The 26,327-nt window shown below is 54.0% G+C and overlaps 1 long non-coding RNA gene across 3 annotated transcripts in view; it reads left to right on the top strand.

Moving 5' to 3' along the window:
- Positions 1–26,327, top strand: part of LOC118534215 (uncharacterized) — a 207,261-nt gene that overhangs the window by 57,909 nt on the left and 123,025 nt on the right. Inside the window, exon 1 of one of the 3 annotated variants that reach the window (XR_013446824.1) lies at positions 23,178–23,334. The exons of the other annotated variants lie outside the window; for them this stretch is intronic. This is a non-coding gene — a long non-coding RNA (uncharacterized LOC118534215). Of the gene's footprint in view, positions 1–23,177; positions 23,335–26,327 lie in introns of those variants that run through there. 3 annotated transcript variants of the gene reach the window in all.

The following is a 26,327-nucleotide window of genomic DNA, read 5'->3' as shown; positions in this document are numbered from 1 at the left end:
CGAAAAGCCGTGTGAAGGGCCGTTAGCGGAACCACGGTCAGGTACCACCGCGTAAACCGCGGCTTCTTCACTGTCGACATGCGCAGCGACCCGGCGCTCCGTGGACAGGAGCTGAAACACCTGAACGAGTGAAGCACCACATCTGAAATCAATTACAAGCAATCGGAATGCTGAACGTGCTTTTTCAAATTCTGCACGGCCAAGTCTTTCTGATACACTGGCATTTTAATCGTAGAGAATCGGAGTGCGGAGTGCGGGGGCTGTTGCACCCCTACTTACGTCACACCACCGTATTAAAGACTTTCTCATGGCGCAAAAGGAAGACGGGCCCCGCAGGCCTGGGTTTTTCTTGTTTTTCTGTGTGATAGTCAACATAATCACATCTTATTGAGAAACGTTGTATCCATGTGCCACTCGCCAGCCCTCCTCAGGTGATATGCAGACGTTTCTGCTTCAGAATAACTTGGAATTCAGAAATCTAAACTTGCAAAAAAGGTGAGTGGGGGAGGGGGTTAATTATATTTTTGAATATATAAATGTTTCTTACCACTTTTCTCTGAAAAGTAAACTTCTCTCTGTGAATTTAAAATAGGATTTAAAAAAAATCTGATAGGAACACGTGTGTATAAATTTTCATTTCAGTTGTCATCTGCGTGTGTGTGCATGCGGCCCGTTAGCCGTAGGAGGTAGGTGAGCGCCCCCGGCATGCGGATGTCACGTGCTGGCACCAAGAGCCTGATGCGGTGAGCAGCTCGTCCGTGACCTCGAGCCGTGCACATGCTCGTGGCCCTGGGCAGGACAGGAACACGACGAGCAGCCTGAGAGGCAAGGAGAGAGGTCTGGGTGTGGTGTGCGCTGGGGGCTCACCGAGCAGGGCTGAGGAATCAACTCAAGGACTGCACCGAGCGTTGCTGCCAAAGTCCGCTTGGGGCCACACCTCACAGGGCTGATCGCTCACCAGCTGGGGAAGGGGCTTTCCAAGAAAGGGGGCGTCATGAGCCAAGGTTGGCGGTCTTCGGAGAGTGTCAGGAAGACTCTTGGTGAGGGTGGTCCAGGGCAGGGGGCGCCTTGGGAGGGGTCTGCAATGCTGAGATAGAGAGGAGCATGTTCCTCTGCCTGTCCTCATCCCCACTGTCCTCCTTGCTGGCCAGAGGCCTTCATCAAACCCCTGGAACTCTGCCAAGGGCTCCCTCTGACGGCAAGAGGTGTCCACCACGTGGAGCGGGCCTCTTGTGCGGGGTCAGCACCCCACGCAGCCCCCCACCCCGTGGTGGACGAGCACCACACAGCCACTTAGCCTTCAGGTGGGGCAGCTCCCAGGGGTGCTCCGCCCGCTCCGGGAGGGCCCACATGGGACTGAGCCCACGGCCCCACAGTGACAGTCTGCTCGTTGGGACCACTGACCTGGCTCCTCCCCTTCCCGATGTCTCTGTCCTGCTGCCTTGCTTGCACCACCTGGGTCACCCCCACATAACGCCCTGCTCTCAGTCCGTCTCTGGATTGGCGTCTGGAGGAATCCAGCATGAAATGACGTAGACTTGATTTTGGAGGCAGGGGAGCCACGGAAGGTTACAGAGCAAGGAGCTGGTAGGCTGGGTCAAGGCTTCAGGAAGTGACCTCCTCTGCCACGATGCCGAGGAAGGACGAGCCACGAGATGGGGACCCGGACAGCGGCTGCCACAGCGGGGGAGGAGTGTGGACCAGGGAATAGGAGGGAGGAAACTGAGGACGGACAGATGGGGGGGCTGCATAGTCCAGGGATCCCTCACGTTTTTGCGACGCCCCAGAGGCGGGGAGATAGATGGCTGTGAGCCGGAGCACGGACAGTGGAGGCCCAGGAGATGGGGACGGGTGCCCCACATGGACACGCGTGCGCACACACACACGCGCGCGGGTCGAGGTGGCAGGGGAGTTGCGGCCACGAGCTCGGAAAGTGGCCCGAGAGCTTTAGGAACTGCTGAGGGCTCCAGTGGGCAGGTCTGACACCCTCCGTAGAGGACAACACGGTAAAATAAACCGTCTCTGCGGACAGCACACAATTCCTTCCATGTCGTGTGTTTTCAATCCACTTATGTTCAATTTAATTAAATATCAGGTTAATCTGAAATTGATCTCGGTTGTTGGTCTTCAGCTTTGAGATAAAAACTGCAAACCAACATGCTTCTCAAAATGTAAATGTCTAGAGGAGTTTTATGGAGGTTATTTCCTGGTAGTTATATGCCAAGTTTTTAAGTATTTTTCAGAATAAAAAGAGCCAGGTTTTACGTTTTCCTTCTTTTTTTTTTTTAAGATTTATTTATTTATTTTAGAGAGAGAGAAGGTGTGAGCGGGTGGGACAGAGGGAGAGAGAGAGAGAGCGAATTCCCAGCAGACTCTCCATGCTCAGCAACCCAGGGTTCAGTCTCACAACCCTGAGATCATGACCTGAGCTGAAATCAAGAGTCCCACGTTTAACTGACTGAGCGACCCGGCACCCCAAGTTTCCCTTTTTTTGTAACTATTGGAAGATACGACAGGTAGTGTCCTGCTCATTCAGTGATGATTTATTTTTACATGGTATCCCCCAGCTTCCTCTTGGGAAGAGCGCTGTGTCCCCTGGAAGGCGTGATCTGATCAATCACCTGGGTAGAGGATGCATCACCACGGGAGAGCACAAGGGTTGAAAGGATGTTGGTAAATTTCTCCCCTTAATAAATAGGGGAGATGTTTAATGTTCCAAAACATGGGGCACGAACACACACGAACACACAATGCACCACATGGCAGGACAGGTGGGTGGGGGGGGCGTAGATGACAGAGAAGGTTCCAGTGAAGTTTGGGCGTCCCGCACTTGGACCCCTTCCTGTGACCCCAGTAGATGACGAGCAGAAACAGTAGTAAGGATGAAATGCTTCGTGGGATTGGTTTTGTTGCAGCTGCATTCAAATGTGTGTGTGCTTTAGGCAGAAGAAAGGAGGTCCAGAAGGAAGGTCAGAAATGCAAGAAGGAACGCTAGCCCGGTGTTGACTATATAAAACAAAACCAGGAAAAAGTTGAAGAGGACAGGCCGAATTAAAGTGTGACGGCAAGGTGAGGGGTCATGCTGGCGGAGATGAAGCATTCACACGGCTGCAGAGTGTGGCAGCCACGCAGGGACGGACAGACCGGGGCTGCCGATGACGTGGGGCAGGCCATGAGGGGCTCCCAGGCAGCCAGGGGTGGGGCTCCTTCCCCAAGGACAGAGCACGCCCTTGAGTGCACCCCCAGCTGTAAACAGACGAGGACTTTATTCTTCGCATCCCCGCGAGTCAAGGCCGTGTCACCAAGGGAGGCCGTGGGGATGAAGAGCGGGACAGGCATGTATAGAAATCAGCAACTTGGGTTCGATCCCTCGGACGGCAGAGGCAGCATGGTCTCCAGGGTTTGGAGGCTGGGCCAGTAGGATCCGTGCCTTCCGGCAGCCGGTTCCGTGTGGCGGCAGGAGGGAGGTGCTGAGCTCCCTCGAGAGCTGTCCGGGTGGCAGGCGGCACTGAGGTCTGCGTGTGGGGGTGTCCCCGCCGCCGCCAGAAGCTCGGACTTGGGAATCGGAGGGAAGCGACGACGGAGACGGCGGCGCGGGCGCACCGGGCTGCAGGTGAGGCGCCCTGAGCAGGCTGGCACCGGGGTGGCGGCCCTGAGAACTCCCGGGCCGCAGAGGGAAAGCTTTGCTGGCTGCTGTGGGATGCGCCCGGACACACGTCCCGCACCACCGGCGCTCGTGACCGTGACCCTCCTGGCCGCAGACGCGCTTCTCCGCAGTTGCCCTGTGGCCGGCCTGGGCTTCGCCTTCCTCTGTCACAACCTCAGCAGATTTTCAGCATTTCACCGAGAAGGAGGCAGGACGGGCTCCGTGAGCCACTGGGAAGCCAGGACGGGGCCTGCAGACGGAGGCGCCGCGGCTCCCGCGGTCGTGTCCCCCAGCTGCAAAGGCCCCGGGCATCATCGCTGACTCATTCTTCTTCTTCTTTTTTTTTTAAGATTTATTTATTTGAGAGAGAGAGAGAGCATGAGGGGGACGGGCAGAGGGAGAGGGAGATAGAATCTCAAGGAGACTGCACTGAGTGCAGAGCCCGACACGGGGCTCGATCCCACGGCCCTGAGATCACGATCTGAGCCGACTGTACCACCCCGGCGCCCCTCTGACTCGTTCTGGAGGCCTCTGCGGGGCTTTGTTTGCTGATGCTTCGACCCTGATGTTTCCATTTCATCCAGCCGCTGCCCCACGTCAGGTCAGCAGAAATGCCCGGCCCGTCCTGGGATCCGGAAGCCCCCTGCCCAGGGCTTACTTGCCGTGTGTGTCCCCCTGGGGGGAAGTAGCAGCATCCCTGAGAAAAAGCGGTCCGCACTGCCTGCGACCACGGAGCGACTCGCTCTCCCCCACCGGCAGGTGCAGGCGCCTGGGCCTCATGCTACAAAGCAGGAAATCCTGTAATTTCTCCCATCTCTCTTCCTTTCGCGGATGTGCTCTGAGTAAGGGCTAGAAATCCACTGGGAAAAGGCTGGGGTAGGAAACAAGAAGAAAGCACTTTTTCCTATTTGCCCAAGTTCATTTTTATGCACACAAATGATAATGTTTTCAGTGATGTTTCCTTTCTGCACGTCGAGTGACAGGCGTCAATGCTGATTTCTGTCCTCCCAGAGGAGGACAAACACTGAATTTTCTTCATGTGGCTCTTTTCTTCACAGTTTCATTTCTCGCGGGGGTCACTTTGCATCTTTCTGCCGAAGTGTTCGTTTTAGGATGTCGCCGAGAACGGGGAAGGCCGGGTCCGCCTGGGGAAGCTGGGTGAACGGGGGCGTACGGTTGGGCATCGGGGAGCAGCTCAGATGCCTCTGGAGGCTGAGTCCAGGGGAGGTTTGCGATGCCGAGTGTGCAGGGTCAGCGAGTGGTGCAGGCTTCTCACGCGGTGGGGTGGGCGCCCACCTGGGGAGCAGGTGCGCTTCACCGTCAGAGGCTTAGCTCCAGATACGCTTTAGTTCCGGTTGCTGGGCATGTCGGCGAGCTCCACAAAGCCTGTTCTCTTCTTCCCCACCGCAGTGTTCAAAGACGACGGCGTGTCACCTGATGGCTCGGGAGCTGGGGTCCTCTCCTCCATAACCCTCCCTCCACTCGTTATTACACGTGAATCCATAACAGTGGGTGGGCAGGTGCCCTAAGCCCCTTGAGAGAAGGAACCTTACCTGCTTCTGATCACATGATGCCAGGTGCACAAGAGCACGCAGTAAACATGTTGATTCGATGAATCAGTTAAATTAATTTTTTTCCAGTATTCACGATCGTTCCTCTGAACGTCAGTTCCCACTGGAAGATTCAGCAGACAAGAATGTATAGATTGCCCGAATTGGGGCGCCCGGCCGGCTCCGTCGGGAGAGCCTGCGATCTGATCTCAGGGTCATGAGTTCAAGCCCCATGTTGGGCGTAGAGCTTACTTAAAAAACAAACATAGATTGACTGAATTAATATCGCACTCAGGACATACTTAGGATGTTCCTGTTTTTGATTTATTTTTTTCAAATCCCTAATGTCACTGTGGGGAGTTAATTCATTCTCTATTCATTTAATAGATATTGATCAAGTATCTGGGGGACAATGTCAGGAACTGCAGATAAAACAAAACAGACACCTGACCCTCCAACAGGGAAGATGGGGATAAACAGCATGAAGAAACCCCAGGCAGGGGGAGGGGACAGGCGCAGGAGAAAAGGAGGCGAGCGGGCAGGTCCCGGAGCAGGCCGGCAGAAGGACGTGCCAGGCCCGGGCAGCCACTCGCGGGGCTCATTCAGTGCTGTCTGTTTTGGGGGTTCTCTCTCCTCCTCCAAAAGCCAAGAGGAGGAAGGACACCCACTTAGTTGTAATTTTCAAGTGCATGAGCTCATGTTTGAGGTTCAAGGGCGTGGGTCTGGCTTTGCAGCTTCAGAGAGTCGGCCGGGGCCGCAGACGTGGAGTGAGATGTGGCCGCCCGCGTGGCCGCACGGAGCCGTCGTCCCAGGACTGAAGGAGGCCACAGAGGAGCGGGGGCAGGCTCCTCCCCACGGATGAGCGTGTACCCCCAACCCGGCTTCCACCTGAAGTGGCCCCTGGTGTCCACGTCACAGGCAGGTTTCCCTACTGTGTCTGAGTCAACCCTGGCCCTGAAGGAGCTCACAATCTCTGTTTTCGGGCAAATAAAAAATAATAATAATGCTGTTACAGAAACAATGAAAAAAACGTGTTCACGGAAACACACGTGACGGAAGATCAGACAATGCAAGGGTGGCGTGTCTCGAGGATCAGTGCGCGTGCTGCGACTTCCGCATCGCTCTCGCCAACGTGAAAATGACCAGAAAGGCCATTTGCATCCTCAGGTGGTTTTGCGTATTACTAGGAATCAAAGTCTTGCCTAAAGAAGAGCACGCTAGTGACCCAGGACTTCCTGGCTGCCCACGGACAGGGAGAAGGGAGGACGGGAATGGAATTTACGGTTGCCCTGTCATGGCGGTATGTCCATGGCATGCCACCCCAGCGTCATGGCATTTAGAGCAGAGATGGAGCCCTGACCCCACTGCTCCTTAGCTTCAGGCAAGTCTCCTGACCTCAGGGCCTTTGCATCTGCTGCTTCCTCTGCCCGTGACGCTCTGTCACCAACACCCACTTGGGCCCAACACTGTCCTCTCACCTTCCCTGATGACCCTCTGCTCGAGGGGAACCCAACCTTGGGCTTCCTTGCCTGGTTTTCTGGCCTAGCTCTTCTCACCATCTGACACACGGCATCCGGGAGAGTGTGGACCCCGTGAGGGCTCGGACACGCGTGTGTGTTTGCCAGAGCTCCCGGGGCCATACTGATACACCTGGCGCGGCCAGGACCGCAAGCAGTGGGCGCAGCCCGCCTGAGTGCCCCTGGCCGACCGGCTGGAGGACTGAGGCATTGTCACCTCCCCCAGGGTGGCCACAGCTGCCGCGTTAGCCGACCCGTGTGTCCCCTCTGAAGGGGCTAACGACCCAGACGCACCTCCAGGACTTCAAAACAAGCCCTTTGTCCCCCCCGCCACCTATAAGCATGAGCATACCAAGTACTGAAAGAGCTTCAGACCATCCTTGCGGTGCTACAACCCAGATGGAAAGGTCTGGCCTTGGTCTGTGGGACGCCGGAGGCTTTTGGAGGGGAAGGTAACAGAGAGCCCCTGAGCGCCCCTGATACGCACACTGCAGAAAATGAAGCACCAATTCCCTTGTTTACTGTGCAAAATACACAGACCACAAACTCTGTGTGCTTCAGCATTTCCAAGCGCACAATTCAGGGGCACCAGGTACATTCACGCTGTGTAACCACCGCTACCGTCCCTAGAACTTTCTCATCTTCCCGACTGGGTCTTTGCATCCACTAGACGCTCACTGCCCGCCCCCAGCTCCCAGCGTCCTACGTCCCGCCTGTGGCGCTGAGTACTCTAGGGACCCCGTCCTTCTGTGTCTGGCTCCTTTCCTTCAGCAGCGTGTGCTCAGGGCCCATCCACGGGCAGCTTGTGCAGTACCCGCCCCCCCCCCCCCCGGCCGCTTCAAGGCTGAGTAACGCTCCGTCGTGCGGACGGACCGCATTCCTGGGTCCACAGACACCGGGGCCGCGTCCATCTTCTGGCCATTGGGGAAAGGGCTGCCGTTTATGTGGGTGTGCAAATACGAACCGGTCCCTGGAGCGCACGTGTCCTCTCGGGGCTGAGTGTGGACTGTTCGACCTTTCCTCCTGCCCCAGCCGACCCCCCGGGCCCAGCGCGGCCCGGCCGGTGCTGCTGCCTTCGGCGGGGGAGTCCGGGGCACTGAAGGGCAGGCTCCACGGCGTGTGCTTGGAAAGCAGCCTCTGGGGAGAGGTGTTGGCTCCTGGGGTCGCCGGGGGCCTGGGCCCTGCCCTGCGTTCTCTGTGCCATCATGACAGGCAGGGGTCGGCCAGAACCTCTGTCAGGCACCTGTGTCCTTCGGGGATAAGAAGATAACCAGCCACACGCCGCCTGGTTTGTTGGGGAAAGAGGCGCCTTCTGGGCGGTGGACGGCAGGGCAAAGCACAGCGCAGAGGGGAGCACTGGGTTTGCTCCTGGGGAGTCTTGGCCTTCATCCCGCCTGACCCGGCCAAGTCAAGAGCAAAGCGTCCCTCCCCTCCTGGTGGACAGCCGCGCGTCTGCCTGGGGGCTCCACGCCTTCAGCGACACCCCGGGACCCAGCCGACCCTCACTATGTCATCTTTTATCTAATGGCTGGGCTGCGTCTTCTGAGACGCGGCTGCCTGGCAATTGGGCCTGCCGCCGCCGCTATCCATTACGCTGTCAGCCGGGCGGGACGCCTCCGTGTAGGCCAAGTGTCAACAGAAGGTGAGGAAGGAAATCAGCCGCAATCTAAAGCTAATTACCCTGCCTAGAAGTTAATTAAATGCTTGTTAGGAGCAGCAGGGTAGATCCTAATTAAACTTGTCTAATAACAGTCCCCTGACGTTCCCGGACACTGGGATTCCTACCGGGCTGAAATCATTCTGCCGAGGGCAATCATACCTGTCACGTCGCGGGGTCGGGCGGCCTCCACCATGCACGGGCCATGATATTTTCTGCGTTAATTTGCCACATGTCGAGCACTTCATATGTGTTTAATTTACACATGTTTTAATTTGGGGGACCCTGGATTGCTCCAATGATTTTGTCATTTTCCCCCTTTTTACAAAGAGGGAAAGAAAAAGAACAAAAAATAACCCACGAGCTGCAGAAGCGGTCAGCAGCGCTATTTTGTATGATTTGGGGTAATGACCATGATTAATGCTTGTTTATTGTCATATCTCTTGTGTTATGTAAATAAAGCTGTGGCCTTCTCCTTCCAATTTCGGGGTGGTGCGGCTGCTTTCATTTGGAAGCGAGCGGAGGGAGGGCAGGGAGAGCCCTGCCAGCCGAGGATGCGCTCCGAGCACACACGCGCCCCCAGCCTCTGCCTGCCGGGGCCCCCCCTGCCCGCACTGCCCGCACCAGGCCTCCCTCCCCACTCCCCTCCCTGGAGCGCGGGCTGGGCCAAGGCACACGGGCAAGTGAGAGCCACCGCCCCAAAATGAGGCGTTGGGCCAGAAGCCAGCTGGTACAGTGGGGGCGGGGGGCGGGCATGCGGCCGGGGAGCTGCAGGCCCCAGACTGGCAGCCAAAGGGACGTCCTTCCATGCGCTCTCCAAGCCCGAATGGGACAGGAATGGCATCTAGGGAAAGAAGAGCCAGCAGTGGTCTGTTTGGGAGGAAGTCTGTCATCCCCGTCCCTCCCGGCATTTGGGATTGGACGTGGTTGGGTTCGGAAGCAGGGTTGCAGCACCACAAAGGAGGTTCGGATCGATGCAGGCTGGGGGCTGCTTTCTGCCTCTTGAAGAAACACGTTAATGCCGGCACAGCATTAACACCTATGAAACAGACCCTGACTTTGGAGCGGGTTGTGCTGTCCAGCCGGCGGGCGGGGCACCGTCTGCGTGAGCGTGGCCCTCCAGGGTCCGCTGTGCCTCTGGAAAGAAGAATGTCAACAACAAATGTGGTTGCTGGCAGAACGGGCTTTGTCCAGCGTGAATGGTCTGGTGTCGCAGGGCAGGCTGAGCGCCAGGCTTAGGGACACGGTCAAAATGAAATCGTCGTTTTATTACAAAATGGGGTCGCACAGCTGTCTTCTGGAAACCCGGGTGTGGGTGTGTGAGGATGCTGTGTCCACTCGCTCACTTCTGCCACGGAGCCACGGCTCAGCCAAGCCAGGTTGTGTCCTGACCTGCGTCTCCATGTTCCTGAGGAGACTGGGTCATGAAAGAGTTAAATCAAGCAGCCCCTTCGTATTTCCACCTTCTCACCAAACAGCATGAATTAATGAAAAGATGTAAGCACTCAGATCTTTTCTGGCAAGAATGCTTGTTGAAATAATCAATTAACCTTGGAAGATCAAATTGACAGGGCTTAAGTGCAAAGTTACTTAAGATGCCAGATTATGTAGCCAGATGATCGCATTTGTTGCAATGCAAGAAAGCAGCAAGAATGCTTTTGAGAAATTTCAAGGTTTCAGAAAGATTTAATGTTATTTCCCCACAGAATTAATCTGCCCATTAGCACATACTTTAACCTCTTACAAGTAATATCCTGGGATGACTTTAATTTACCTTTTTCCTTTATTCATACGGTGAAAATGACCCCAAGACCACAAACATATAAATTCGTTTCAAGCTTTTGCTTTCATTTGTTTTAAAATTGTTTTTGAAATAGAAAGTCTCAATTCGCATCACACTTTTATTTTAATCCAGATATTCTAAATTCATGAAAGTGCCCCTGGGGTGTCCTCACTTTGCCGTGGACTCTACCTGTGGTCGTGGAATCGAGACGGGAGTGTTTCCTTCAGGCGCACCCCCGTGACGAAAACTCTCGCTGTAACAGCTCCCCGGCCAGTCCGGCCGCTTTCGCAGAGGCGAGGGCACACGGCCTGGGGCTGTCAGTGGGCGTGCGTGACATGTGACCGGCCTCGGCCACGTGCTGCTGCCTCGACCAGGGCAATGCCGGGCCGTCGGTTCTGTCGGGCACGAGGCAACGGTGGTTCGCGCTGATACTTGTCAAGCGACGTTAGGGGCAATTGGTTTTAGCACGGAGTGTAACCCACTCCAGGCTAAGGAGTCATTCACAGGAAGCGAGTGTTGCTGTAATTTGGAAGAGAGTCTGCAGAAGAGAGCATCATTCCGTCTGTGCGTTCCCCGACCCTGGCTAGCTCCATGACAGTTTTGTTTTCCTCTGAAAGCAGCCTGCTTATTGGTAATTCCTTTAAATAAAGGAATTATTTTCCCAAGCAATCTGTTTTGATTGTGTTACGTTCTGGTTCGCCCCCCTCTGCTGTGATGAAAGAAAAGCTAATCTGCTGGTTTACTATCTTGCTGCAAATAAAAGACAAGTGGAAAATGAAATTTTCGAAAAGCTAAACTCCTAATTTTTGTGACAAAATGTGAATGAAAATGATGAACTTATTCATAAGAGATGAGAATTTTGAAATGAATGATTTATGGGTATAAGCATTAAAATATATTAATTTAGTATGGAGGCAGATTTAAATGTTACTTGGTAGCTGAGCACAAAGGATGAGGTGTAAACAATGCACTCAGGGGCGCTACTTGAATGAGCGTGAATCTAAGAGCCCTGGGAGTCCTGCACCAGTGGGTGGCGGGCGCCAACACAACGCAGCCGCATGTTTATGTCCATCCTGATGGCATTGAGTTGGTGAATGCACCCCATAAACTGTGTTTTGAGCCCTACAGTTTGAACTCATTGATCAGCAGCTTGGCATTCTGTAGGAGTGCATCACTAGTTATAACTCAGGGCTTCCCAGTCTCAGTCTTGGATGGACGTCTTAGGTCCAATCACTCTGTTCAGGGGATGGCGTGTATCCTGCGCGTTATAGGATGTTTAGCAGCATCCCTAGCCTCTACCCACCAGTTGCTGGTAGCACCTCCTTGGCCCCCCAAGAGGGACAATCAAATTGTCTCCAGATGTTGGTACATGTCCTCTAAGAGAAAAATAGTCCCCAGTTGGGAAGCCCTGCTGAAACCTGACAACCCATGGCCATGTGAACCTCATACTCAGGCCTCAGCAGAGACCGACATACCATGAAGCTAAGAAAACATAAGGCTCAGGACCCCTCTCTTCCACAGGCCCTTCTAAATCTCTGTACATAATTTTATATTTATAATGGTAAGTTTGCAATTTTTCATGTCTTTATTAAAGAGGACACCCCAAGTTCTAAAAACGTAGGCCCCATAAAATCTGGACCTTCACCTAGGTCTCAACCCAGTTGATATTAATCAACCTGCTTTACAGAACCCAAATCTGTTCAGAATGGCCTCCTACTTCTCATATTGGTCAGTTTGTTTGTACATTGAGTTAGTGTGACTCCCCCAATGCTGAACACAACATCCCAGGCCTTGTGGAGCCTGACGAGGTTTTGAGTAAAAGAGAGTAGGCCCCCCTGACATGCCCTACCCTCTTTTTTTTTTTAAAGATTTTATTTATTTATTTGACACAGAGAGAGACAGCGAGAGCAGGAACACAAGCAGGGGGAGTGGGAGAGGGAGAAGCAGGCTTCCCGCCGAGCAGGGAGCCCGATGCGGGACTCGATCCCAGGACCCTGGGATCATGACCCGAGCTGAAGGCAGATGCTTAACGACTGAGCCACCCAGGCGCCCCCCATGCCCTACCCTCTTGTGCTTGGATAAAACTTCCACAATCAAGGAAGCCACAGGCTCCTGTTTTCATGCATCTGAGGATTCCACACAAATACAGGTTGCCAACTAAAAGCTCTACTTGTGATTTTTCATAAAAACGCCTTCAGATTAAAAATTCCTTGAGGAATAATCCCAGTCCTTGCCAATATTTTCTTAGCTCTTAATACATAGTGAGGGAAGGCAGTTGAGAAGACTGGGTATATGTATTTCCTACTGAAATCCTGTCTTGGAGAAGTTACAGCTCAGGAATAATCAGGTGGATGGCAGGCCTAATATAAAAATGACTCCAACTATCTGACTGTGCACTCGCTCTTGAAACCTTAAAGACTTCTTGATTGTTCATTAAAATTAAACCTGGCATAGATGGTTGGATGGAGAGATGGATGGAGAGCTGGATGGGTGGAGAGATTGGATAGATGGGCGGGTGGATGGATGGATGGATGGATGGGTGATGGATGGATGAAGAGATGGAGAGACTGGATGGATGGATGGATGATGGAGGGTTGGAGAGATGGATGGGTGGATGGAGAGATTGGATGGATGGGTGGATGGATGGATGATGGATGGATGGAGAGATGGATGATGGATGGATGGAGAGATGGATGGATGGATGAAGAGATTGGATGGAGTGGATGGATGGATGGAGAGATGGATGGATGGAGAGATTGGATGGATGGAGAGATGGAGAGATGGATGGATGGATGAATAGAGTGATGGATGATGGATGGATGGGTGGATAGATGATGGATAGATGAAGAGATGGATGGATGGAGAGATTGGATGGATGATGGATGGATGAATGATGGATAGATGATGGATGGATGGAGAGATTGATGGATGAAGAGATGGATGGATGGGTGATGGATGGAGAGATGGATGGGTGGATGGATGGATGGAGAGATTGGATGGATGGGTGGATGGATGGATGGATGGATGATGGATGGTTGATGGATGGATGATGGATGGAGAGATAAAAGAATAAAGAGATTGCCTTTTCTATTTTATTTCTCCTAAAAGGGAACACAAGAAATTGTTGTCAATGGTTAACATTGGCAGAACTAGGAATTTTGGGGAAATTATGGTAGCTTTGAGGGATTTCACTTTCTGTACTTTTCTATAATGTTTGCATTTCTTTGTTGTGTGTGAATTATTTTTATGTGGGTGAGGTTATCTGGTTGGTGGAACAATGGGCTGTTTATTTTCTTACGTATATATTTCACTATTTTTTAATGACTGCACTTGGAGTGATGAGCCCGTCCAGGAGCTTCCTGCTGTATGAAATGGTTTACACATTTTACCTCAGTTTTGCTAAATGTAGTGACTCCCTCAGTTACTTCTTAATCTTCTCGTATTTGTGGATCATTTCAAGCCATCTCAAATCCTTTGCTGAATGAGGCAGTAAAGAAAACAGTATCTATGAAATACATAAAATGAAGTTGTTGGACCTCAAGTAAGTATACAGAATAAAGCAAAATAAACATACTTCCTTCCTGTACCCCCAGGCGGCACCTCTGCCTGAGCACCCCGGGGCCACAGAGATTTCCACAGAGAACTCAGCTGCTCAACAGCTGTCCCCTGTTAACCTGGTCCCCTTGCCCTCGATTTGTCCTGCCAGGCACTCTCCCCAGGGCCTGGGGCACAGTCAGGCATGGAGAGGGCCCAGCAAGTGCCCCCCAAAGGAAGGAAGGTTGAGACTCAGCAAATACCGGGGTTCCTTCTCCTCTTCATGAATTAGAGCAGCCTGAGCTAGAAGTGGTCTCTCCTCCACTGAGATGATCTTTTCTTCCACAAAATCGTTGTCGGAAAGACACTTCTTACCACAGCCTTTGGCAGCTGCCCCTCCAGTCTGGATCGTGGAGCAGTGGTTCATCCTGAGAAGCCCCTTGAAAAAGCCGTGTTACACTTCCTTTGTACATCGGTATGTGTATCTGTACAACGAAAGCTGCTGATGCCCCGTCCCTGGGCCGTTTACCCACTGTGGGTGCATGTCACTGACGACAGTATCACAGCTCCGCTCCCATCTTGGTGGTCTCCACTGGAGCACTCTGCCCTCCCCAAGTCCCCCATTATTTCTGGTCTGGCTAGGAAGCTGCAGAATGGCCTGGGCCACCGAGGGACATGAGTTCTTGGCTCAGGTTGCTCGCCAAAACTCAACAGCCTTCTTGTGCCAAAAAGCCCTATGAATTCCCTTCGACTCCCTTCAGACCTCACCGAGCCTAAGATACTGTCCATTTCCACTCTTGTCACTCAGCCCGATGGCAGCACGGCTGTCACCTGGGTCTTGGCCAGCCCAGCCCTGGAAACGGTGTCTGCAGCCTTCCGTCCCCTGGCTCAGAGCCAGCCCGAGGGCCAGCAGACATGCGGACACAGTCCTCCCTCTCCACTTCCTGTCTCTCCTGCGATGACCTCAAGCCCGCGTCCCCACACCGAGACACACCCATCGCAGGAGCAGGTCTGTGAACTTGGAGGCGGGATGGCCGAGAATCACTGTGGACAGATAGGGGCTTGGTGTTGTCGTTACGGCCCTACTCGGGGCCATGATGCCCTGAGCCAGCCAGTGGCCGCCTGGTCTAGACCCTAGACGTCCCGCACCCTGATTCAGGGCGGCGTGTTCTCCTGAGTATACCTCTCCCCAGGTAGGCGCAGAGATGCTGGGGTGTGGCTACAGCACAAGGCACGTGGGCAGAAACGGCTGTCCTCTGCAGAAAATACCTGGCCTAGGAGCAGGAAGCAGAAGGCCCCCTCAGGGTGAAGGGCATCGGCTCCATCTGGGGGCTGCGGGTCCTCTGGCCAGCCCACGACCTGGCCGGGGCTCCTCCGGTTCCAGGCTGGGCTCTGGGATCACCGGCTTTTTACCTCCTAAATATGGAACTTTCAACTTCACCTTTCCAAGTGCCAACCACTCCCTCGAAAAGACCCTACTCTCAGCTTGTCTCTGGAAGGACGGCTTTAACTTCACAGCCAAGGGAAAACACGAATGAGCTCTGAGCTCAGTGTGGTCCCTTCCGCAGAGGTGACACAGCTTCATTGCTTCCCCCCAAAATCGTGGACAGGGTCTCAGCATGGATGGAAGGAAGGGTCCTCTCTCTTCTGCCTGCACCTTCCAATGCTTCCAGCAGCCGAGGCTCCCGCCGGGAGTGCTGCTGGCCTCTGCGTCCAGCTCAGGGCTGGGCCCGCGTGGCATGCTCTGTACGCTGGGCTGCTCTTTGTAGTGAGCCCCCATCTTGCAGGAATGTGTGCTTCTTGACTCCTGCTCTTCTTAAGAGCAGGCTTCAAGCCAGCTTTGATGTTTTACATAATCTTTAAAGATCAGTTAAAAACAATATTTTCCTCTTAAAAATTGTATTTTGGTGGGGTTATCCAAATGACTATTTTAAATCCCATGTGGGATTTGCAGATTTGTAGATAAACTGCAGACCCAAAGCTCTCGTGTGTGCATTTGGATTTCCAAGGGAGCTCCCGGGGCCAGGTGAGTGAGGCACTGTTAGGCGCTCAGCAGCCCTGGGGTTCAGCGCCATGCCCCCCCGCTGCATCTGTAGGACACCATCAGACAAACGGTGAAGCAGCAAAGTGTCTTTCCTCGGCATCCTCTGGGCCTCAAAGTCATTTCCTCTCCAAGTCCCACCTTGGAACCCTTGAGCCCTATTGCTCTGAATGCCCTCCAGGCCCCTGGTCCGCATGAGCTGGGGGTCTCCCCAGAGGGGCCCAGGCACAGGGATCCCATGGGAAACGCAGGCTCCTCACTCAGAAGTCAAGGACATAACTGAAACCACTGACGAGGTCTGCCCAGCGACACCCAGGGGGGTCCCGATTGGGCGCTTGTTCCGTGCAAATGCACTGCCCCTGCTGCCCGTGGGTTCCTGAGTCTTGACCCCACACGTGCCCCCTGCCCTCTGGGCTCTGGTCAAGACAACACGTAGCACCTACCAGACATGGCCCACTCTCTCCGCAGGCTACCCCTCCAGGCTTCCAAGCCCTGCACCATGGGGACCGTGATTATTACTTCCGTCATGGAGGGAGACACTGAGGCAGGAGACGTGGCGAGGCTTGGCCAAGGCCACACAGGGGTCAACTCACAGAGCGAGGATTTGGGCCCAAAAACCTCACAAAAACCTGCCCATGGATGTTTATATTTATTCATAATCCCCAAAATTTGGTTCTTCAGCAGATGAATGATATATAGACCATGGTCCGTCCAGACAATGGAATATTATTCAGTGCTGGAAAGAAATGAGCCATCAAGCCCTGAAAAGACACAGAGGGGGCACCTGGGTGGCTCAGTCGTTAAGCGTCTGCCTTCAGCTCAGGTCATGATTCCGGGTTCCTGGGATCGAGCCCCGCATCGGGCTCCCTGCTCGGCGGGAGGCCTGCTTCTCCGTCTGCCTCTGCCCCTCCCCCTGCTTGTGCTTGCTGTCTCTCTCTGTCTCAAATTAATTTTTTAAAAAAAGACACGGAGGAAACTTAAATGCACATCGCTAAGCGAAAGAAGCCAGTCAGAAGGGCTACAGCCTGTGACTCCAACTACATGATGTTCTGGAAGAGGAAGACTGTGGAGACGGTAAAGATGGGTGGTTGCCAGGGCTGGGGGCGAACCGGCGGCGGGGCAGGGAGGGTTCCAGGGCAGTGAGCCACTCTGCGTGGCACCGTACTGGTGGACACGTCCTTCCACGCTTGTCCAGACCCACAGAGGGCACGACACCGCGAGTGAGCCCAATGTGAGCTGTGGACTCTGGGCCATCAGTCGTGACAAACATCCCAGTCCCTGGGGGTGTGGGAAATCCCTGGTTCTTTCTCTCAGTGTAGCCGTAAACCTTAAACAGCTCCAAAGTAGAGTATTCTCATTACATTTTTTAAAGCACTTTTCTTCATAATAAGTGTTCAAACCCTGATGTGTGTTCTGCACTCACCACCCTCTCCGGCATGATTTCAGGTCTCAGTGGCCGCGCGGGGCTGGTGGCTCCCGGCTAGGCGCTCCGCGGCGGCCGGGCGCCAGGGCAGTTACCTGGGGATGGAGCCCTGGGTGGGGGGAGCACAGGAGAGGAAACCAGGGTCAAGGCTTGGGGAGCAGCGCCGGCAACATCACGGCAGCCGCCTGGGAGGGATGTCGTGTCTTCCGTGCGCCGCGTTCATTTCGCCCGTAAGCAACAGCATGTCACGGATGGACGGTGAAGGGCTCAACGTGCTGTCGGGCACATGCGAGCAGGTAAAGCAAGCGTCTTTTCCCGATTCTAACGTTTCCTTCTCGAACAGGGAAGCCGCTCGTGTTCGGGTGTTCGCAGCTTACCGTCCACAGTACTTGGGGGTTTTCCCTCCATTTTATTTCATGGATCCCCCCCGGGATCTGGGCGCCTTGCCGATGACTATTATTTTGGGACAGGCCTGCGTTTTAGGGCAATTATATAAATAGGTATCAGAAATGTTCTTACTTTGCCATATAATAAAATTTAAAAATAGACCTTTAGAGAAAACACAAATTGTAAAATATCAGTTATTTTATGTGAGAACAGACCACTTCACATCTAAAACCCTTTTGTTGAGCTTTTTCACCAATTGAACTGCTCAGTTGAAAATTAATCTTGTTACTAATGAGGAAATCTAGTACCACAGTAGTCATTTGAGGGATGACAGAAGGATGACCTCCCCGGGCAGCTCGGTGGCCCTCGTGAGACAAGGCAGAAAGCCTCACGGCCTGTGCCCGCCCCCGATGACCAGCAGGCCCTGCGGGAGCCCTGCCTGCCAGCGTCGGCGGGCCGCGACCACGTCCCACAGCACGGGCGGCGGGATGGGTCCCGTGGGGGCACCGTGCCGGCCACGCTCACTGACGCTCGTCTTCCTCCATCAAATGGGGGGCTAGCCACCTTTCCACACAGAGTTCCGGCGGCTTCCCAGAGAGCGCTCGCGGGCACGGACACAGCCCGTGGCCACGGTGCGCGCCCCGGAAGCCGCGGTGATGGCAGGCCCTGCCCTGCGCTAGGAGGACCCCATCCACACGTAGGCAGAAGAGGTGCAGCAGGCCTGCCGCAGGGTTTGCCGGGTGCATGGGGAGCGGGTCGATTTCCAGGAGGCTGAGAATAAATGAATATGAAATGGGGAGCGGGCAAAATGAGGGAAGAAAATGGGAGCCTGAGAACGAGGAGGACCTCACGGCAGAGCAGAACAAGAGGAAGCCAAGTAAGGGAAAGGCCTGTTGGTGAGCGGGAGGGCAAGACGCCAGGCTCTGTAATCAAGAAGTGATTAATTGAGGCAGCCTGGGAGAGGATTAGAACAGCGAGCTTTTGATATTGTGCGGTTGGGAGGGAAGACCGCTGCGAATTTTAAAGCATATGAAAAAAGAAAAGGGAGAAAGAAGAGCTGAAAAAAAATTGGGGACTGGAGAATTGATTTTTTTAAATGGGTTTGCTGTTTAATCCCGCAAAGCAGGCAGTGCTCTGCTAATAATGTGAATTTCTCCTTTGGTGACTCTTCCTCAGGAAACAGAAATCCTTGTTTGAAAATCTAGACATCCCAGAGCCCAATAATGTGAAATGAAATTCAGGAAATGCATCATGAAGCAATCATGCTATTTAAGCTCTTGAAGAGACTTTCAAAATCAGAGTGATGGTAGCTAAATTCTCCCACTCGTGCATTCATTGCAAAAATGTAGATTCTTGCATGTCGTACATGAAAATTTGAGAGTGAAATGGATAGACTGCTAACACTCTGCCTCGTTGAGACTATAATGTAAAGCAGTCAAACAAGAGAGTCGGAAAGATCTCCGCTAGTACGGATTAAGTGGGTGAAGAGGGCCCAGTGTCGTGACAGCATGCAGACCCTTGCCGGCCGCCCCCGCAAATGTAGACTCCAACTGCCTAGAATTTACAGTACCTTTCCTCCTAAGAGCCTGAGATGCACATGGAGTTCTGACTTACCTTCCCCAACGTGCTTCTGCTGACATGCATTACAGGGCCACCCCATGTCTCTAGAAACGTGGAAGTTGGGGGGGGACGGTTTGATAGACATGAATTGTCAAGACAGTTTTGAGTTGGAGTTGGACCTAACAGTGTCCCCAGAACCTGAAGTGAGATCTGGACTCACTTCCTGACCTCCAGCCAGCGCTCCATCCACGAAATCTCAGACTGACCCAACGAAGCCAAAAAACCTGAAACTGTGCCTCTTGTGGACCGTGGCTGTCGGTGACATCCCAGCACTTAGAAAACAAGTCTGTGCAGGAAGTAACGCGGGGGTATGACCACCGCCTGCGCTAGCCTGTCTGGGCAGCCCCCCGGGTCCGAGCCAAGGGCCCAGGGGGAGGGGGCTCAGACGCGAGGCCAGGAGTATGAGCCACTTATCAGTGGTACCAATTCGTTATCAAACAGAAAGGAATTCAGACAAAGGAAGGCTCCCCCAAACCACAGAGTCTCTGAGTCACTGCTCCCTTGATAATTTATTATCGAGCCATTCAAGGCCTGAGAACCTTGTGTACAAAACGGAAAACTCTAGACAACAGCGAGTGTTTATTGGAGTGTCCGTATACCAGAAGTAACTACATTCATATCTTTTACTACTGCTTTTCATGGACCACTGTAGTTAAAGATTTCAGAGTATCCGGGGGTCTTCAACGATCTGAGACCTAATCCCAGTTTGTCTCCTAACCATTCTAGAGTAAGTCAAATTCCTTTGGGTCTCAATTTCTCCCTCTGTAAAATGGGACTATTAGACCAGCTGATTTCCGTGATTCCCACCAGGTGCTGTTCTGTGAGCCTCCATGACCCACACTCGTGGGGCCCCGTTTCCTCCACTGTGGGAGGAAGACAGTAGGCGGGCTGGTCCACGAGCTCCTGGGCTCCCAGTGAGGCCCCTGCGGTCATGCGGCCACACGCACATCATCACACGCGAGCGTATGAATCCCGAGTGTCCAGACTAGAGTCAGGCACTAGCGTGCAGCCTCCAGAGTGACGTTCCAGACGGGGCCTCATGCTTCTTGTACCCCCAGTGCCTACAACAGTGGCCAAAAGGATGAGGCCTGAACAGACATGGGGCCACAAGGGAAGGAGGGCGAGGACTCTGGAAGCTCGTCGGGCTCACGGACGTAGGTTCTACTTCTGTCTTTCGCAACCAACGTGGCCTCAATGCTCACACAGCTAAGAAGAGATGCACCCCAGATGGGACCCCAACTTTCAGGCTCTGACTCAGTAATCCTGAACGTTTCCGATCTACCACTCTGTTCCCATTATTGCAAATGGCAAGTGTCCGTGGTGTCCGTTTCTAAGGACGAGGGAGCTGGGGCTCAGAGGCGGGACACTGGTCCCGTCATAGCTGGACTGGAATCTGGAAACCCACTTGGATTGTATTTCATTGTCCACGTTTGCTTGCATCAGCAAATTCCATTTCTTGTGCTACACAGGGAAGTACTTCCAGAATATGAATGTGACACAGGTATCCCAAGCTAAGGACATCCACACGGCCATACTGGCGAGGAGGTGGGGACACCGGGCAGGCAGAGGGCATGCCCAGCCTTAAAACACTGAAAAACAGGCTAGTATCAAAAGACAAGAGATAACAGGTGTTGGCAAGGATGTGGAGAAAGGGGAGCCCTCGTGCGCTGGGGTGGGACTGCAGACTGGTGCAGCCGCTGTGGACAGCAGTCTGGAGGGTCCTCAGAAAGTTAAACATAGCAATACCGTACGACACAGTAATTCCGTTTCTGGGTATTTATCTGAAAGAAGTGAAAACGGGATCTCACAGAGCCATCTGCACCCCCACGATGATAGCAGCATTATCACAGTGACCGAGGCGTGGAAACGAGGTGAGTGCTGCCGACAGATGAATGGATAAAGGTGTGTGTGCACACACCGGATACTATTCAGAAGGAAGTCCTGCCGTTTGCAGCAACGTGGACAGAGCCTGAGGACATTATGCTAAATGAGATCAATCAAATACTGACTGATGCCTTATTTGTGGAATCCAAAAACACTGAACTCATAGAAACAGAATAGATTCCTGGAAGGGGGGCCAGGTGAAATGGCGAGGATGGTCAAAGGGTACAAACTTTCAGTTACGAGATAAAGTTTTTTTATTTTTTTTTTATTTTTATTTATTTATTTTTTTTAAAGATTTTATTTATTTATTTGACAGAGAGATAGAGAGAGAACACAAGTAGGCAGAGAAGCAGGCAGAGGGAGAGGGAGAAGCAGGCTCCCCGCAGAGCAGGGAGCCCGATGCAGGACTTGATCCCAGGACCCTGGGATCATGACCTGAGCCGAAGGCAGCCGCTTAACCGACTGAGCCACCCAGGCGCCCCCGAGATAAAGTTTTTTTAAAAAATTGTATATGGGGAAAAAAATACTGAAAAACAGCTAGAGGTAGGAGCTGTTGTTTTTTTTTCAGCCTAAGGTAAGGCACATTCATTTGCAGAATTGGAATGAAAAGGTAAACCGTGGGGCCAGGTAGACTGAATGGAGATTGCCCTCTGTGCCCAGGGAAGGGCCGGGCCGCCTGACCTCTGGGTGCCTTGGCATGTTCGTTCATAGAATGAGCGAGCCTCAGGGACACAGGAGCCCCGCCGCGTGCCCCTGGGTGCGTGACGGCGGTGGTGCAGACACGCGGATGCGGCGGCCGTGCCTCTCTCCCGCGACCACGGCAGTCCTTCCGTGCAGAACAGCACCTGACTTTGCAAACACACATGGCTTCGTTGATGCGTTTCCAAATTCAGCTCACTTGTAAGCAGGCACATGGTTGGGGGTCCAGGTGTGGTTCACCCCCGGGCCGGGGACGGCTGGTGTGGGGTGAGAGCGTGCAGTGCAAACCTCTAACGAGGACAGGGCCGCCGTCTGAGGCACGTCTGCAGAACGCCCGTGGGCACGGCACCCTCAGGGCGAGCCCCCGTCCTCCGCACCTCCCCATCGAGACACGAGAACCGCAGCGAAGTCGCTATCTGCGTGAGCGTCTACCAATGTTTGACCAGGAGAAAACCAACATTCAAAGAGTGCTTCGTCCTCAGATTGCGGGGAAGGCAGGTGTGCCCGGTGTATGAGCAGCAGGCCCCCTTTCCCATGTGCGCAGCGGCGTCGTTTTCTGGAAGAAGTGCGTAGCAGCTGAACGTGACCGAGGACACCAAACGGCCGTGCCCACCTGCTGGCGGACACGCGCTCACGCCGCCGGCCGCAGACCCCAGCCCCGGCCCCTGCACCGGCGCCAGGCGGCCCACATGGAGCGCGCCGAGACTTGTGGAAACTGTTACCGATGGGGAGACTGGTGTCCTTCACGTGGAAGGTTCCGGAAATCGTCGGCAGAGCTAGGGTGCCCCTTCCTCCGGGAGTGTCGGCGGCAGGGCGAGTCCTCAACCAGTGCTTCCCAAGCGAGCCTTCTGGAAATCCCTCCAGGTCCCGATCGGGGGTGGTGGATGAAGAGGAGAAAGTGGGGCAATCCTCGGGTGGGGTTTTAGCTGATTGCAGCATGCCCTCCCCACAGCCGGGGGAATGGTTGCATCCAGTGTGGCCTCGCTGCCCATATGCCATTCAGCTCCTGTCTGCCTTTTTGTTTACACTGGGACACAATAGAAGCCATAGTCCTTCCAATACATCATTTATAAGTGTATCCCACCTCTGAATGTACAGAGCTGGCTGTGGCTGAATAGGCTCTGTGAATATTGCCAAGACACTGTGCTTTGTTCAGCATTATTCTTCACAATAGATACCACACTTTGGAAGTAATTTTAAAAAGGGAATCAAAATAGTGGTACTTTTAGCCTTTGTTTCTTTTATACCACACTGCATTCTCTGTCTCTCATTCAGCCGCTCCCATTATACTGACAAATTAAATAAACCACTCCATTGCAGAAAGGCTGGGCCAGGCAGGGCTTCATCCACTGCAGCCCCGGGAAGTCGAAAGAAACATTGAGGCTGTTTCTGCTAGCGATTTCAGCTAACTTTAGTCAAGGAGCAAAAAAAAGGAAAAAAAAAAAATGGGGGGGTGGGATTCAGAACTTGAGCCGGTCGGCAGCGCCCAAGAGCTGGCCCTGCAGCAGGGGATGGTCCGCGGAGGAGAGGGCTGCGGTTCCTAGAAGCACTGAAAGTCCCTTCCTGCCGCGTGGGCCCTGGGAACAGGAGCAGGTGAGTCCCAGGAGGTGCTGGGGCGGCTGCCGCACCCCGTGACCAGGGGCAGGCTGGGGGCACCGCAGGGCTGAGTGCTGACGGCCGGGGAGGCCCAGAAGTTTCCCCCTTGTAAGCATCTTGGCTTTTCTCTCCTTTTTGCAGAGCAGAATTTATTCATACATTTGCTGAGCTGCTTCCTGCAGAGAGTGAGTCACTCAGGCACGGAAGGAGAAGCTCGCCCTCCATCTCTGTCCCCCTCTCTCTGTCTCTCTCTGTCTCTGTCTCTCCGTCTGTCTCTCTCTTTCTCTCTCACGCTCTACCATGGCTTCTGGAGGCTTTTGATTAGTGCAGTCACAAATGTTTGAAATCCAGGCAAAGGAAGACTAGAGGGTAGGATTTCTAAGGGTGGTGCTGTGTCTGGTCTTTTCCGGTCTGAAGACGCACTAGACACATGAATGCAAACTTTGGAAGGTGTCCCCTTGGACTTTTGGCCTGAAACCATGTTTTACATTTTCAGGGGGAAAAAGCAAAAGCATTGCTTTATACTTGGGAAGGAAGCTCTTTTAAATGGGGAGCTGATTATTTTTCCTTTGAAACAGTGCACTTTGGAGTCGTCGTGGGCTTGCGATGCTCAGGAAGGCGCGAAATGTGGGGTGGCTCTTTCTCTAAAAGTAGCTCTGGTTTGACCTGGAAAGCCTTCCCTCGGCGTCTGTGCTGGGACCCCACGGCCGGCCACCACCCACTCAACAAAATCAGTGGGACTGGTGGAGAAGAGAGTCGAGAGCGCTAGCTATCAGAGGCGCCGATTTCCTTATGAAAACAGAGCTCCAGTAAATGCCAGTTACAGCCCCGGCTTTGAAGGCGCCAGCCCCCAGCTAGGATGACCTCATTTAAAATGCACGCTGGCTCAGGCATGGAGTGGGGAACTCTGTGTTCCAACAGAGGCGTCCCCTGGCTTCGGAGTCAGAGGCCGCTGCAGGCAAAGAGAAATATTGAGCCAAAAGAGTTTGAACAGAGCCATCGGGGTTCATCTTTTATTACCAAAGAAAGACTTGAAAAAGCCCAGGTGAAATTTCCTTCCATTGTCTAGGAAAATTCTCTGTAATTTGCCCCCAGGGAAATCCAAGTGCCTTGCGGCCCGGGCCCCCCACCTCCTCTGTCCTTCTCTCTTCCTTTCTCAGGGTAAATGTCTCCGGGGTCCCTGGAGAACGGAGTGGGTGAGCGGGGCACGCTGAAGGTCAGGGTTGCCCACTGTGGCCTGACTTTTAAGCTAAAGAGGTTTTTCTTTCTCTTGTTGCCATGCCAGGTCTAATTTGGTGGCATTATGCTAACGGGGTAGGCCTGCTCCTGACAGGAGGGGTTAAATGAGATTACAAGCTTTGCAGGCTGTCAGCAGCCCCGGCTGCCTGGACGTTAAATGGGGATTTAATGGTCAGCTTTATCTGTAGAGTATCAGTGGAAATCTGCTGTTTTCAGCAACTTAATTGGCACTGTATTTGCAGGAGTTTTTCGGGGAGGTAGGAGAGCTGACCAGATTTTAAAGCTGAATTATTTAGAGATCACACTGGCAGAATGTCAGTGGAAATCTGTGGCGCGTTTTGTTTTTCTGAAGCGCAGAAAGCTTATGAATGGGCAAGATGCCGGATTCTGCTGTGATGCCCGAAACTTTCTAAAAATATTCATAGGGTCTGCGGTGGGTTATTTATAGGCGGAATAAACAAAGAGTAACAGTTGCTACCACAACATATGTGCGGCGTCTGATGGTGTCTGGTCCGCGGGGCAGTGAGAATGTGCAGACGTAGACGCAGGGAGCTCCGAGCAGGCGGGAGCGTGTGTGGGTCTGCCCAGAACTGCAGCGGCTGGAACCGTGTGGGGCTGCGTCTTGCCAGGGTGCGTTACAGGGGACGCGGCACTGCAGGCCGATGTCAGGGCAAGAGAGCGCGTGTGCACGCCTGTGCACGCGCGTGTGTGCAGGACGGAGCCCGGGCCGTGGCCGGCGTGCGGGTCTGTCTCCGTGCCTCCGTCCTGTGCCTCCAGGTTGAACTGTCTGAAATCACGGGCCTCCCAGCACATTCGCCCCGCAGACCCACCCGTTACCCTGGGTTCCACCCGGTGTGTTCAGAAGGACGAGCTCGACGAATTTGGTTTCGCAAACCCCTTCGACAGAGGGAGGGGGTGCGGTGTCCCGGTAGGATTTCCTGCGCGCCCGGGGGTCGAGCGGCCTGCAACCCGAATTGGCGGCTCGTGAGGTGGTGGGTATGGGGAGCAGGGGAGGGGGTCTGCGGGCACGCGGGAGGAAGGCAGGCGGAGGAAGGAAGAAAGCAGAGAAAACGTTCTCCCGGCAGACACCAGCATTGTCTGCTCCCAGTTAGGGTCAGTCCGGAAAGTTCAGGATTAGTAAATTTAATATCCTGTCAAAATCCTCATGATAATGAGTCGCGGCCGGCCGCCTGGCACCAGGGCTCCAGCACCGCGGCCGGCGAGATAGCGCGGCTGATTTATGAGCAGGAGATTGCGCTGCGCTGGCACCGGCCGGCCGCCCGGCCCGCTGTCCCCGCCGCGCTCCCGGGGCCCCACGGCCGGGACCCCTCGGGCCGCACCGCGCCCGGCCCCGGCTTTCCCTGGGGAGACCCGGGCACGGCCGCCCCGGAGGAAAACCTGATTCTAACGCGGTCCCTTCCCACCCGTGCTGACGCCGTGCCATCCACAGTTTGAATCCAAAAGCGGGCGAGGAGGACGGACACAGAGACGTGCCAGCCGGGAGAGCGCAGAGCGGGCCGAGGCCGGGCGGCCGCTGGGAGAGCCCGTCGCCTCCTGGCAGCGTGGCCTGGGCGGGTTTTAGGCGGCGGGGGCCAGGCAAGTTGTGTCCCTCCGAGAGGAGCGTGGAGACGAGAAGGTTCCTGGGCAGTTTGTTCAAGGCTCTGCACCTCTGTAAGCAACTGTCAGGCCCGTGCATCATGGTGCACTGAGTCTGAATGAGGCTCTCAGCGTCAGAGCCGTGCATCCATTAT

The sequence above is a fragment of the Halichoerus grypus genome, chromosome 4 (assembly GCF_964656455.1).
Source record: "Halichoerus grypus chromosome 4, mHalGry1.hap1.1, whole genome shotgun sequence".
NCBI classification, from domain to species: domain Eukaryota; kingdom Metazoa; phylum Chordata; class Mammalia; order Carnivora; family Phocidae; genus Halichoerus; species Halichoerus grypus.
The sequence above is the reverse complement of the archived record's forward strand: the minus strand, read 5'-3'. Positions and strand labels throughout refer to the sequence as shown.